This window comes from Theobroma cacao, chromosome 2, assembly GCF_000208745.1.
Source record: "Theobroma cacao cultivar B97-61/B2 chromosome 2, Criollo_cocoa_genome_V2, whole genome shotgun sequence".
Taxonomy (NCBI): Eukaryota; Viridiplantae; Streptophyta; class Magnoliopsida; order Malvales; family Malvaceae; genus Theobroma; species Theobroma cacao.
Window position 1 is genome coordinate 13854860 of NC_030851.1, and position 15374 is coordinate 13870233.

Consider the following 15374-nt stretch of genomic DNA (forward strand, 5'->3'; position numbering starts at 1 on the left):
AGTGGGATACCTTGACGAAGGTACCCGCGAGAATGATTCTGGCAGGGGCCAAGTTTAAGAAATTCATAAGTCGGGAAATTTTGATGAAAAGAAATTGTTTGGTATAGATTGAAATGAATTTTGTGTTATGAACATTATTGAGATATAACGTTTTTATATTGTCTCCATCTACTCAGCTTTAGATGCTTTTGATGGTAAATGTTTACTCACTGAGATTATGTAATCACAATCTCACCCCTCTTCCTATCCATTTTTCAAGCTCAGGACAATTTGTTGATAGTTGATTAAGACGAGAATTAATCTCAGAGTTGCATCCTAAAAAGTAAGGGTTCATAGCCCTACATCTTCTTAATCAGTTGAGGGCCCACGTGTCACTGTAAAAGTAATTTTATTCTTCAGTTATTTGATTTAAAGTATATATGAATATATTTAGCTTTTACACCATGTTTTTGGCGAGTTTCGGTATTTTCGAAGAAAAATGATGAAAATGCCCATGTGAGCCAGAAAGTAATATTTTATTATTTTGATTTGGAAATGACTTATGATTTTTTTGAAATGTGAGATTTAATAACTGTCGCTCACTGGGGAGATGCGGAAGCTGATGCTAAGCCTTGCGGGGTTTCGATCGACATTCGGGGTAATGAGTGCCTATCAGGACGTCGCGGCGGTTGTCATGGGCTCGATGGGAGTTTCGGGTCGTGACAAGGTAAATCTTTCCCTTAATGATAATGTGTATGGGTATTGATTATCTAAATCTTACCCATGATGATAATGTGAATGGATGTTGATTATGGAAATTCTACCCTTGATGATAATGTGCATAGGTAATGATTATGAAAATCTTACCTTGAGCGTAAGGCGAATGGGTATTGATGGTGAAAATCTACCTTAAATGATAATGTGAATGGGTATTGATTACATAAATCTACCCTACTATGATTATGTGATTATGCTTAACGATGAGCAAGCTATTGTTGAGAATTTATGTTTACAAACATTGTAAGAATTGCATGTCACTTAATCTTGCCATGAGGCATTGTGAAATGATTTCACACTTATGTAATGAGTATTGACTTTAATGGTGCCACTTAAGTTAAGAACTTGTAATTAGCAACAATGGATGCTAGTTGTTGTGCATAATGTAGTTGCCTTAACTAGTAAGGAGAAAATGGAGCTAGCCATGTGTATCCAAATTATAAATGATGCTTTTATGCCTTATATGTGGAAAAAGAAATATCCCATCCATTGGATTGGAGTACCCGCACTTGTCTTATATAGTAAGGGTGAAATACCATCGTCCATTGGGTTAGAACACCTTTAGACTATATGAGTACTTTTTAAGTAGTCTCCATAATATACCATATTAGTGAAGTATTGACTTGAAATGATTTAGGTTGCACGGTCTTCGAGTTTGAATTTAAATGATGTCTTTTACTTGTTTTTTATTTGAATTGTCTCTAAGTTGGATATTTGGCATAAGGTATGCATGACTCTTCTTAAGGCACCAAATTTGAGTGTTTATAAGCAAAAATCTAGGTTTATGAATGAAGGACCCTTTGAAGGAAGTATCGATATTTGTTAGACAGAATGCTTTAGGAAGCATTTTGTTCAAAAAGTATCGATACCTTTGACCTAAGTATCGAAACGTACAACATGGTTTCTAAAAAATGACCCCTTTTCAAGTTGTTTTCACTTGGAATTGTCTTGATACTTCCAATTAAGCTTAAAGAGAGTTCTATACTTTAAATTGCTTCCAGAAGGACTTGAAACTTGGGGTTTAGATATGGCATATGAATTGTTTTGTTTTATTACAAAACACATGGTTTAAAAATAAAGTCATTGTATTATGAAAAACAATTGTGCGTTGGCTTCTTCCCCTCTTATATCTACTCACTAAGTTATACTCACGTTTTTAAAATTCATATTTTGGTTTTCAGATACACAGCCAGACGGATCATTACTCTTGAAGAGGTCCCTTCCATATCTTTCAATAGGTGTTGGTGAAAGATATCTGATAGGTGTTACCTTCAATTTGTGTCCATTTCATTGTCCGTGTCTAGTTATATGTTGTATTTATGATGAGTTCAAATACATTGTCTTGTAGCCAAGATTTGGCTTGTTGAATATTAATTTTGCAATGATGGTGTTGGCTTACATCGAGTTATAAATGTTGTCATTTGACTATGTTATTGTGGTTGTGATGAGCACATGAGATGTGTATTGAAATGTCAATGTTAGATGTGTTATATTGGTCATGGAACATGGAGCAAATATATGATCATGATAAAATGTATACGTATAGATCTTCATGTGAATGCATTACAGTGTTTGGGATGACTTCGCACACTATAAGAACATGAGATGAGTTTAGCTTAATTATTAATTGAGCTTACTTAGTTCTAGTGGGCCTTACCTATTGTGGCCCTTATGCCAGCCATGACTCCGGGTTTGGGTTGTGACAATGTCTTTTTCGATTGATGTAGAAGATGGAAAAATGGATCTGTACTTTTTCATTGTGTGACTCCTTTAAGAGGCTAATACAACCTTCATCATGCCTTTTATGACTTTTGACTATATCATAAGGTGAGAAATGGATATTTGCTGCTACTTCAATATGTTACTTAAGACGATGAATGATTTGGTTATAGAGACATTATTGAGAAAGTAAAGAAGATGGTATGAATGGAAAGAGAAGACTATTTGATATTACATCAATGCACTACATTCAAGGTCAACTCATTTTGTTGCTATTGAGAGTTATGACATATAAGTCAATATTGTTACAACATGAGAAAAGTTGAAGTACACTCGTTAAGGAATTTGAGATACTCAATTTGATGTGATGAAATAAGTTTGAGACATATGAGACACTATATTTTAAAAGGTTGATGTCTTTATGCTAACTTTAACGAGTTCCTAATATAAAGCTCCTAAATTCAAGTGTACTGAATGATCACACAATACATTAACTTATATGAACGTGTGAGTGGGAGATGGTTTACAAGAGTGGTAAATGACTTTCCATCATGTGTGAGTAGGAGATGTTGGATTTTTGAGGTAACACTTATGATTGTCATCTTATTTGGATAAATTTGTTTTAATCTTTTATCTTTATAAATTGGAATTATCAAGATTATTGTTATCATCATTTGATAAATTATCAAGAATATCTTAATAAGAGTTATCAAGTGGTTTTTAAAGGGTTATAAACAACTTTTGGGTATTTCACCAAATTACATATCAACAATTCATGAAGAGTGTTTAGAAAATTACTACAATGTAAAGCTTTCCCTTTTAAGAGAAAAGCCCATCTTTGCCCATTACCCACTAAGGTTAGTGTATTGTGAAAAATGTGAATCATGCTTAATGCTATAATAGTTCTTACCATGAGTTTGAGATTAATATACTCATAAAATGTCTAGAATCAAAGTCTTCGAGTCACTTTGTATTAATTTTTGAAAAGATAAAAGACGGGTACAAATTTGATCATGGTAAAATTATTTTACAACTTTATTTATAATCTGTATTTTTCCTAGTTTCAACTGTAAACTCATATTTTCCTAGTTCAATACTTTGGGATTTGGTAATTCTGGGTAATATATGTGGTATCCAGTTGGGAATGAGCAATTATAGAGATTGTGATTATGATTTATTAACAAATTTTACTAGGTTATTTGACTCATTGGTCTTCCGACTATAAAAAACCAACAACAAACTTAGGGATAGAATTCAAAAGATTCGTAAATTTCATTTTCTTGGGTAACAGCAAGGTGCCTAAGACAAAGCGAAACAGTAAATGCTAATGATATTCAACACATCTTTGCCTTAAGCAATTGATTCCCAACTTCACAAACTATAGCTATGAGGCCCTTCCGGTTCCTCTAGCGTTTCTAAATAACAAACAGCCTGTTTATAAAGGAGCTAAGACATCAATTAGTATAGAAAACTAAGCATAACTAATTACATCAGATGTTCTACAAAAGGGTAGGAAGAAAGTTCAACATTGTTTACATATTTGGAGATCTGTCAAATTGGCTATCACCCATTAAATCAAGAGTGAATGAGCTCTGGTATTAGCTTTGATAGAAAGGAGAGTTCATCCTTTGAAAATTGGGGCTTTGTGTTCACTTGCATCTTCCCTCCGTCTCCAAATAAGCTTTTTTCTTCTCCCTCCGTTGGTTGGGTTAAATTCGATACTGACTTAGTAATCTCCTTAATTAGGTTAACAATAACTCCCTCTACACCCATTAGATGTTGCATGTAAACAACCTCTGGCACCTAACTGCAAAAAATTAAGAAAAATGGCAATTGCACGGATAATCAACTAGAGGGAAATACAAGCAGAGCTTAAGAAACAACAAAAAGAGTTGGAAACTGTCTTTAACTTACTTCAGTTGGCCATATGTTATGAGGGAAAGCTTCGACTCTTCGATTCTTGCAACCGCTTCAGGACTTCTAAAGGTAGCTTTGACTTCGGATACAATTCCATGCAAGCCACTGGCCAGGCGGAGCTTAATAGCCTCATCCAACGAATTCCTTCTTATGTCCGTGTAAATTTCACATCCTCCATTAGTGAGGAAAAATACCTGCTCACGGCAGGGCCAAAGACTTTTAGAAGAAATCTTCAGAGCATTTCAGTTTTAACAAAAAAGAAACCTTTAGTTTGAAATGTTGTGATCCGACATAATTTCTCAGTAAAGATAAAATGCATGTCCTGCATTCTTATGCTATAATCTACTCATAATAGCACATACATTGCAAAAATGGTTGATTATTTATCACCATAGATTGCTGAAGATCAGCTTCCAATATAAAGCTAATGGCAATAGCAATAGGTAAGATGTAACAGTATTAGTGAAAAGAAAGTAATCTTACAGGGTATGTGCTCTATAATTTTCTAACCAACTGGGCTGCATCAGGTTGAAAGCTTGAAAACATGACTAGTCTGTCCTTTGCATTCTCAAACACCACCTGGTTCATGAAATTTAGAAAACTAGAAATTCTTTACTTATCCTTAATCTGAAAATCATAATGCAAAGATCAAACCTCCCCAGTCCCCACCAACTAAAGGCTGAAACAAGCATTACCTTCAGGATAGCTTGAAGTATACGTGAGAGTTCCTCTTCCTTATAAACAATCTGATCATCAAACTTCAATTCGATATTTAAACCCAAGGACTGATCAACATTCCGAAAAACCTCTTCCAATGTACACAGAGGAGCATCTTTTTCAACCTTCCATTCAAAGATCCTCCCATCTTTTGTTTTCCTGAAAATCGATTCCTCCTGAATTGCAATATAACAGCATAACAAAATGAGAGAAAATGAAATTGTTGTCAACACAAAATTGTCGTTCTAAAACATATTCAGTGAAAGGATAAATATCAATGGTGAGACCAGTTATCACCTTTCCAAGCTCTTTCTGGGGTCCATAGGAAAGAAATTCAGCTAAAGGAACCTCTGTAACTCCTTTCTCGACAATGACACCCTAAAATTAACACAAAAAAAAATCAATATAGTCTAAAAGAAATCATGGGAGATCAGTGGCTTTAGTTTTATGTAAAGCATGCAAATTATTAGAACAGAAGTGAAAATAGCTAACCTTGTCTTCATGGAGGATGAAATTGTCATGGTAAATGACTGGATAGTCATCTTTTGTCACTTACAACAAATAGGATTTTTTGTTTACAAGTTCCGTCTAAAGGTTCTTCGTTCATCCAATAGTTTAAAAAACCAATAATGGCAATTCAAAGAAAAAAAAAAAGGTAAACTGATCAGTGCCCTTCAAAATATTGAATGCAGATTATAATTAATTCAACAACGAACGTTGAAAGAGTGGAATGGAAGTATTAAAAAAGGGTGAATTAATTGATTAACCATAGCTAGCTGTCTCAATCGATTAATTCAAGAAGCTGGCTGAGACATCATGCTTTTAATATTCGACCAGTTAATCTGGGCCGAACATGAGGTCATGTCCATTGTGGGGGCAGCCCGGATCCAGTTGGATTCGGGTTGAAAGTAAGGGCCACAAGCAAAGGACCACATACATGTCTCCATCAGAACTGGTTACTAGGAAAAAAACAAATTGGCAGTTTCGAGGCGAATAGAGATAGAATTATTTTATCGTCTCGGCGGGGTTCACATGCACCCCCACCTCATCCGAATAAAATAACGTTGCCGTTTTCAAAAAAATAATAAACGACAGACTGGCAGGAAACCATCGGCAAATTTGTAAGAAACATAAACCCTGTTGGTTGTTGGTTAGTTACCTACAATTATGTTCTGTTTTGGATTGGACCCTTTGCCTTCTATGTAGCGAAAGAAAAAAGTTTGGTTAACGAAGACCAAAAAAAGATGACAGATAGTAGTCTCACCTGAATGTCAAATTCAATGAAATCGACAGGAAACTGAGCGGCTTCATTGAAAGAAAAATGTGAATTCTCTTTGATGGATTTCATTATGGGATCGGGGTGATTGCAACATGTTCATTCCGCTCCCTCTGTGACCCATCACCACAAACTTTGGAAATTTGTATGCGCATTTTTCATTATCATTGACACCTAAGTTTATGTATAAACCACAAATTAATCCCCATTAAAACAAGATTTTTTAACTCAAAAAGCATTGTTGCTGTTAAAATTAAAAAGGGGTTTCTTGAAGATTTCAAATTCAACAACTTTACCTGTGGAGAAACGAGTTGAACAGAGTGCTAATGCGGCATTCTCTGGGACTTGATCAAGATGAGGCACATCAGAGACATGAACAACTTTGAGAGCCATGTCTTTTCCAAAAAAAAAAAAAATTAAGGGCTAAGATTTGGAATTCAAGAAGATGGTCAGATAGGGATACTGATGGGGGGGTTGGAGCTGTTCCAGAAGATGACACGAGGAAACAGAGATGCTATGGTGGGTATTTAAAGTGGTTGGGGAAAGGAAAAAATATAGTTCTAACATATTGATCTCTGCGGAAGCAAGAATATTCCACTTGCTTTTATTTTTTTTTGCAAGGAAGAGTGTTGGAAACTTAAGATGGAATTCCGTGGATAGAAGAAAGGAGGAAAAAATCACGGCCTTTAACCTTTTTACAAGTAGCTTCCTTTTTTCAAGGTTTCTTTTGCTCTAATTTTGATTAACATATTACTTATTATATTTTCAATTGATTAACAACATATTGTTTAGGGATGGGTACATGAATTTGGGTTTTCTAGTTCATAGCTTGACGTATTGAAACGCAGCGAATATGCCCCCTTTGCCCATCGGTAACCTTATCCGTATTATGTGTAGGCTTTATGGGACAAATCTCATCACATGAATTTGATCTTTTGACATTTGTTTTAGAGGCATTCTTTTTTGTTTTGATTAAGTAGCAATTTTTTATTTTCTTTCTCTCTTTTAAAAAAGTTAGGGTTGCAACAATTTCACATTCAGTTATCCACATTAAGAGAGCTCCTTATTAAAGATGTTATTCGTGTCCTAGGTCTAGACTAGTTCCATTGTAAGCGTTCTTACTTCCTTTTATTAAATATATATAAAGACAATTTATATGTCACAGAAATTTAAATTCAACTTCGTATGGCCTTAAACTCTTAAAATAAAGCCTTAAGTAAGCCTTAAAACTAATAAAAGCGAAAGTTAAAGAAAAAAAAAAGAAGAGAAAGAGTTATTTAGAGAAATGAAATGTTTTGTTATTTCTTTGATGTGTGTTACAAATGAGGAGAAGGGACCTATTTATAAACTAATGGCTCTCTTGTTAGATAAAATTAGATTACAAGATAGGATAAAATAAAGAAATAATGATAAGGGATTTAATTTGAAGAGATAATATTCAAATTAAATCCAAATCCTAATCTAATTTAGTAAATCTACATCATAACTTCGATATACATTAGCAAATCCAAGAGTTGAAATCAAATTAGACACTCTTAAGAGTGTGTGGACATTTCTACCCTTATGTTGCAGACTGGGCCTTCTGATTGGTTTGTTGGTCTAGTTGACCTACTGGTTTATTTCGACTATTTGGCCTACCTGTTGGGCCTGGGCTGGTCTTAACTTTTGGGCTGTCACATTCTCCCCCACTCAATTCTGCAACACCCTTGTTGCCTCATGGAAAAGCTCCACCTTGTCTTGGAACTACCATAGGTTCTCTGCTGACTCCCAACTTGTCTCATTCTCTAACAACCCCTTTCATTTCACTAAATATTAGTGCCCCGGTCTATAATTATTTTGCCTTAGCACTCTATGCGCCAACACTTGCTCTACTTCTCGCTCATACGTTGCCTTGAGTCCTATCAGTGCTCTATGGCTTACTTTTCTTCTAGGATTATGTTCATCTGTATGGTAGGGCCTCAACATATTGACATGGTAAACTGGAGTACCTTTGACTTGGGTGGTAACTCTAACTTGTGTGCCACCTTTCTAACCTTTTTTAATACTCGATAAGGTCCCTAATACCGTCGAAATAGTCCTTTATGGAGACCCTTATTTTTTAGCACCAAGTGAAGTTTTACCATCATAATGTCACCTGCCTTGAAATATACATCTCTTCGAAACCGATCAACCCATTTTTTCATCTTCTTGGTGGCTTTATGTAGACAGGCTCCAGCTAAGTCTAGTTGTTCTTGCCAAGCTTAAGCATGTTTGTAGGTTGCAGGAGTTAGACTAATGTAGCCAATTGCTATGGTACTCAGCGTCAGAAGTTGTTGCCCTGTCACCAACTCGAAAGGGCTTTGTCTAGTTGCCTCACTCCACTGTAAGTTATGGGAGAATTGTGCGGCATCTATCTACCTTGGCCAATCAGTTTGCATGCTACGTGCAAAATGGTGTAAGTACATTTCTAACAGGGCATTCCCTTTTTCGATTTGCCTATCTGTTTGATGGTGGAGGCTTTTAGAAAATTTCAACTTGGACCTCATCATTCTGAAGAGTTCAATCCAAAATCTCCAAATGAATTGTCCATCCTTGCCACTTATAATGGTCAGTGGGGCACGTCAGTTTTTAACTACATAGCTCATAAATAGTCTCGCTGCCTCCTCGGTCAAGTATTCACGACTGGTAAGGATGAAAATAGCATATTTGGAGAAGCAGTTTACCACGACCATAATGCACCCCAATCCACTTTCCTTTGGCACTCCCATGATGGAGTTCATACTTACGCTCTCTAATGGGCAACTAGGTACAAGTAATGGCTGGAGTAATCCTACAACCTTCTTTTGCTCCATTTTGTTTTGTTGGCATATCAGACAAGTGCGTACATAACTCTCCACATCTTCTCTTATGTCTAGCCAATGGTAGCTTTTCTCTACCAATGACAAGGTATGGTGCATCCCAGGGTGTCCAGCCCAACTCAAATCATGGCAATCCTCCAAGTTGCAAGCTCATATAACCTTGACCCCTTGGTGTAGAGAAGACCATCTTGGACCCAAAATTGTCTGGTTTTCCCATCTTTGTAGTACTCCATCAATGATTGCGCTATAGTATCATGTGGTAATTTTGAGATCTCAACCCCTATAGGCTCATAACTACGCATAGATGCAATAACACTAGCTAGGGGTAGTTTCGTTATTTTCTCTAAAAAGCTCTCAAAATAAGGTTTTATGATATTTTAAGGTCTAAATAGGCACAAGACTGAATAAATAATGTGTAATGATGAAAACACAAAGAAACTAGAAGTTTTAATAATTTTCACCACAGTGGCAAAATGGTCATTTTTCACCTCGGGTCAAAATTTTTAAGTTTCGTAAACCCGAGCATGTCTAGACCATTATGGACTTGTTTTAGTATCAAAACAGTAAAAAGATTGCACCAAGGATTGAAGGAGAACAAGTTAATGTGCTAAGGGCATTTTCGTAATTTCAAGTGGAATGGATAAGCTTAAGCTATAAATATCTTTTTCTTCTAGCAGCTTCTTCATTCTCCAACAGCTTCTTCTCCTTCTTCTTCTTCTTCCATCTCACGTTGCTTCCATCCTCAATGGAAGCTTGATATGAAACTTTCACAACTTTTTCTTTCTAGCTCTAATTTTCATATCTTTGTGCCCTTTTGACTAGAACCCTTGTGCTCTTTCACTCTCTCACTTTAAAACCCTCAAAAAGTCCTTGTTCAGCACTTTCTCTCACTAGTTGGAGGTTTAGATAGAGAAAAAGAGATTTTCCACAATTGTTTGAAAGCTATTGGAAGAGAATTCAACTACAAAGAAACCCTAAGGTAAGTGATGAACTAGGCTTGGTTTTAAGTTGTTGATAACGACTAGTAATTGGGATTATGAGCTGTTTTATTGTTGAGTTGTTTATTCATTTTTTGTGTGATTAGAGTAGTGCAAGGAATAGCCATTTGATACAGTTGGAAGCCAATTAGGAATGACTAGAAGAATTTGAATTAGAAACTAGCTTTTGGAGTGATATTAATGTAAATTGGATTGGTTGTGATGTTGTGTGTGTATAGGTTCCAACAAGGCCTCACTTGCCCATTTGAATCATTAGTGGAGGTTAGAGTCGATTAGAGGTTCAGCAATACCGATGAGTGAACTGCATTTCAAAATCATTTTGGGAATATGACTGTTTTGTACAAAGCATTTGAATGATTTTATACAACTTTTTCTTAAAACAAGTGCCTTGGGAACAAGCTTTTGCTAAATGGTTTTATGTTGTGATATGTGGTTATTATGGATTCATGCACTATTGCATTTTGATGATTTATATATATATATATATATATATATATATATATATATATATATGTTGTGCATGATAATTGATATTATGTATGATGATTATAACCGTGTGTGTGCACGATGTGGGGGAATGCTCATGCCGGTGATAATGGTGGTGTGGGAGATGGATGATGATAGTGCCCGTGTGCACGATGTGGGGGGATGCACACGATGGCACCAGCTATGTACACGATGTGGGGGGATGCACATGAGCCGGGTGTGATTATGATGATATTGATGTTTATCTATGTATTTATGCATATCTATGCTTATGAAATGAAAGTTCATGAATATGATATATGATTGAAATGCATGTGAAATTTGGCATGATGAATCTTGGAAAATTCCCATTTTCTTGCAAATTGATCTTTATTGCAGCACCAAATGGATTTTTTGTGCAAAGGAGGTCCCTTTTTCACTTAGGTGCCTTGCTTCTCGTTGCAGCGAGAAACATTCTGTTTTGGCAGCAGAAAACTCGTTGCAGCGAAAATTAATCTCGCTGCAGCGAGAAACTCTCGGGTTCTGGTGCAGTTTTTTCAATTTGATAAAGATTTTGACCATGTTACTATTCGAATTTGGAAAAGTAGTAAACATAAAAGTTGTAGTCCTGCCTCTTATCTTTCTAATGGTTAAAAAATTAGATCAATTGAATTTTTTTAGTGAGAGATATGCCAAAAAAACTGAAATACATGCAAACTAATACTGTTTCTCGCTACAGCGAGAATGAACTTCGCTACAGCGATAAGCATTCTGTCCTGTATGCTACCCTATTCGATTTTTGACATATTTTTCACCCATTTAACTTCGTGGATTGATCATGGGTTGTTGCAACACTATGAGGTTATTAATTAAAGTTTGAAATGAGGGGTTTTTAGTAAGAAATTAAATCAATTGCATTATTTTTGAAACAAGTGCATCATGATTTCCAAATTATTCCTATTGATTGCTTGTTCCCTTCTTATGTTCACTCACTGAGTTTCGTACTCATGTTTTTAAAATTCATGTTTTCATATTTGGAGGCAGTTGGGACCTAGATTGAGTTGCACACATATGCTTCGTCTTCTTGGTAGGTACTATGGCATCTTAGTAGCTGTATTTTCACCTAGAGTCACTCTACTGATGGTCTCGAGTCTATTACTTGTGAACATGCATATGTAATGTAAACTACTAAGTGTCATGTTATAAATGAAGTATGTATATGTTGGATTGATGATGACAGTACTTTGATATAATATAAAAATGAATATTAAATTGTTATAAAATGTTATTGGAACATTTACTTTTGAGAGTTGCAACACTTCATTTTAAAGATGATGGATGGGAATGATAATCAGAATTGCATAAGGAGGCTTGCTTGGGCTTAGTGGGCTATGCCTATTGGGCCCATGTGTCGGTCATGGCCCGGGAATTTGGGCTGTGACAATAGTCCCTCCTTAATGCACGGCACAAGCGCCCCCTGCGCTTCACTTGCAGCTTCTAATGTGGCCTTTTTATTAAGTGCGTCTGCCATTAAATTTGTCTTACTAGGCTTGTACTCTAATCGGTAGTCAAAATTTGCTAAAAAATCTTGCCAATGAGCTTGTTTGGAACTAAGCTTTTTATGGTTTTGAAAGTATAACATCGCCATATTGTCTGTCATTACCACGAACGAAGCCCCAAGTAGGTAATGTCTCCATGTGAGAAGGCAATGCACTACTGTGGTAATCTTTTTCTCTTGTACGATGTACCTTTGTTCGGTCTCATTGAGCTTGCTACTCTTTAAAGCCACTGGATGCCCCTCTTACATCAACACTCCTCTAATGGTAAAGTCTGATGCATCAGTGTGGACCTCTTATAGTTTTGTGTGATCCGGCAATGCTAACACTAGCTCCTCACACATTACCTTTTCCACTTTCTCGAAGGCATGCTAGCTCATTGTATTCCACTCCCATGCCTTTCCCTTCCTCAGCATGTCAGTTAGTGGTGCCGTGATAGAAGAATAACCTTTGACAAATCTCTAATAATAATTAGCAAGGCCTAAAAATGATCGAAGATTAGTTACCCTAGTGGGAGGTTCCTAGTTAAGCATGGCCTTCACTTTGTTTGGGTCCATCTGAATGCGTCCACCACCATCAATATGTCTAAAGAAAGGTACTTCTTGGAGGGTAAAGTTGCACTTCTCATTCTTCACAAATAATTCATTCTTCTCTAATGCCTTTATCATTTTTTTTAGATGTACGACATGTTCCTCTAGTGTTTTACTGTAAATGATAATATCGTCCAAGTATACAACCACAAACTTATCAAGGAAAGGTTGTAATACCTTGTTCTTGAGGGTGCAAAACATGGCTGGAGTAGTAGCGAGTCCAAATGGCATGATGAGGAACTCATAAGTGTTGGTCCCTATAATATGTGCTAGAGGGGGGGTGAATAGCACAATTTGGCTTTTAACAATATTGGAAACTAATTTTCAAAACTTAAGAAAATAAAAATAGAGTATAAGATGCACAACAATTTAGAGTGGCTCGGTCCAAGACCTACATCCATTACCTTGATTATCCAACCAAGGATTTTTCCACAAATTCACTAAACACCGTTGAAATTCACAAGCTTTCACCAAGCTTTACAATGGCTTTTACCAGGCTCAGCCAAAACCTTTTACACTAGTTTTTCATGGGCTTAACTAAAACCCCAAGGTGGTTTTTCAAGGCTCAACCACAACCTAAAACAATCAAGCTATCCCAAGCTTGAATAACCCCTTAGAGTGACTTCCTCACTCTAAGAATACAAGAAAAGTAGTAAAAGAAGGTACATATGATCACTGATTGATCTGAGTGGTACAAGATTGAGTGCTAAATACAAATGCAAAAAGTAGGCGTTTAAGTGCAGACAAGTGCAGTGAAGCTTTTCTGGTTTTTCTACTTTCTATAGCTCAAATATCATTCAAGGCTTCAAAAAACTTGTTTCTCATTATTGGAAGACCCTTTTATACTTGGAGATGCAACTCTGATGGCAGTTTGACAATTTATAGCCGTTGGAAACAATTGAGGATAAGTTCTAGCCGTTAATCTGTCTTGTAGTGCTTTAGTTCAAATTGCAGACATAGAGCTCTTAGTCGACTGACTTAGTAGACTAAGTTGATTCTGTTTTTGGTTTGTAGATCTTGGCAGAGTACTTAGTCGACTGACTTGGTTGACTAAGTTGGTTTTGTTTCTCAAACTCTTCAGCCTGCCATTTCTCTAATTTGAAACTTGGTCAACCAATATTCTTCCTTATTTCACCAATAGGCTTCCTCCTTGTTAGATAGTTATATCTTGTCATTTTTATCCTTCTTTTTCTTTTGATATACTCTTTGAGGAGTTAAATGATTAATTTCATATATTAATTTTCCTGCACACTCAAGTAAAGATATTAAACACAAATGAATAGAAATGTTTTATTGTCATCAAAAACTAATGGAGCCAACAATATCCCCATTTTTTATGATGACAAAACATTCCTTAATTGATAGCATGAATGTGATATTGACAACAATATCCCCCATATTTGACTCGTCGTTTATTTGACTTGATTCGCATAAATGCTATTAAAGCTTTCACTTTCCAAATTCTTTGTTGAGCATGGACTCTTTTTAATAAGTGATTTTTTTCCATGTGGGGTTTACATGAGGGGTTTAATAAGAACTCAAATAAATTGCATTGTTTTGAAAAATGAATGCATTATAATTTCGTTAAACATTCCTTATGATATGCTTGTTCCCTTCTTGTTCACTCACTGGGTTTATACTCACCGTTTTCAACTTCCTGTTTTCATATCACGAGGCAGCTGGTAACTAGGTCGAAGTGTCTTCGTTTATTCGACCCTTGCTAGGTGTCTCAGCATTCAGTAGCTGTACATTCGTCTGAGTCTCTCCGCTGGAAGTCGAGAATTCTTTTTTTATGTATAGACAAACCTAATGTAAATTATTAAGATACATGTTGTAGACAATGTATATACACTTCTTTGGTATGCCAGTATGAGATGGCAATGTTTAATATTATTTTGATCCTAAGTTATGAAATGTGACTTAGCAGTTTATGATGGAATGATGAACATGTCAGATTAGTAGGCTTGCTTGGGCTTAGTGGACTACGTCCATTGGGCCCATGCACCGATCATGGCCCGAAATTTGGGTCGTGACACTTTCCATTCCTGTTCTTTCCTCTATTGGCCTTTTCCCTTTCTTCTTCTCTAATATCTCTTTACCTTGAGATGTTTTAGCCATTTTGGTTCTAGAAATTTTTGAGGGTTTAAGTCGGTTTCAGAGGCAAATAGGAAGATTTAGGTTTTTGTTTTTAGAGCAATGGGTTTCAGGGGAGAGGAAAGAAGAGGTAGTCAGCAGTTATTACTCAGAAAAACTGCTCACCTTCCTTTAAGTACTGCCCTACTTTTATTTCTTCATAATTTTAAATTTCCCTCTAAAAGTTTGGTTATTTACCTTTGGCAGTATTTCTTCATTCTTTTTGCACCCGGTAAACTCAAATTTTTACCACATTTTACTCTTCTTTCTCTAAACTCACTGAGTCTCATTATTTAAAACTGTTAGACCACTCTTAGTTGACTAAGAAATCCTTAGTCGATTGAATGTATTCTATTTTCTATGTGAGAGCCAAAGGTTTTCTTACAATTCCTTCACACTAATCATCCCTA

General features: G+C 35.9%; 1 long non-coding RNA gene and 1 pseudogene across 1 annotated transcript; one reads left to right on the top strand and one right to left on the bottom strand.

Moving 5' to 3' along the window:
* LOC108660831 lies at positions 666-2246 on the top strand. Its single transcript, XR_001926524.1, has 2 exons — positions 666-706; positions 1938-2246. It is a non-coding gene; the product is annotated as an uncharacterized LOC108660831 (long non-coding RNA).
* On the bottom strand, positions 3761-7059 carry LOC18608897 (annotated as a pseudogene).